Source organism: Limulus polyphemus, unplaced genomic scaffold, assembly GCF_000517525.1.
Source record: "Limulus polyphemus unplaced genomic scaffold, Limulus_polyphemus-2.1.2 Scaffold10216, whole genome shotgun sequence".
Lineage (NCBI taxonomy): Eukaryota > Metazoa > Arthropoda > Merostomata > Xiphosura > Limulidae > Limulus > Limulus polyphemus.
The window spans coordinates 15,226-15,904 of NW_013675826.1; positions in this window are offsets into that span (position 1 = coordinate 15,226).

Sequence of the window (679 nt, forward strand, 5' to 3'; positions counted from 1 at the left end):
CAAATCCTGGGGACCAGGTCACCATGGCGACTAAACATTTCATCATGGCACCTAGTATTTTCTACTATTTTATTTATGCGTGAGGCTGTGCTAAGTAAAACTCTAATCTAGAACAGTTCTGGACTCTTGGAAGTCCAGAACTGTTTTCATATTCTTCAAGTCCTAAATCAACCTTTGTTTCTGTGATTTTAATGGTGGATTCAGCACTTCAGTTTTTTTCAGGAATGAAACACTGTGGTTGAAAAACACATTACTAATTTCATGCCATTTTCTTTTCCTTCTTTCTCTCAATTCAACCAATCAGTGTGCGTCTTTAGACTCAGATGGGACCAAAGGCAGCTAGTTCAGGCAATACTATCAAGTGGTTGTTAATATCATGCCATTTTGTTTTCCTTCTTCCTCTCAATTCAACCAAACAGTGTGCGTCTTTAGACTCAGATGGGACCAAAGGCAGTTAGTTCAGGCAATACTATCACGTGGTTGTTAATATCATGCCATTTTGTTTTCCTTCTTCCTCTCAATTCAACCAATCAGTGTGCGTCTTTAGACTCAGATGGAACCAAAGGCAGTTAGTTCAGGCAATACTATCATGTGGTTGTTAATATCATGTGATCGTTAGCATAGGTAGGTCTAGTAGAAAGTTAAACTTATATATACTGATTTTATGTAGGCTAAAACC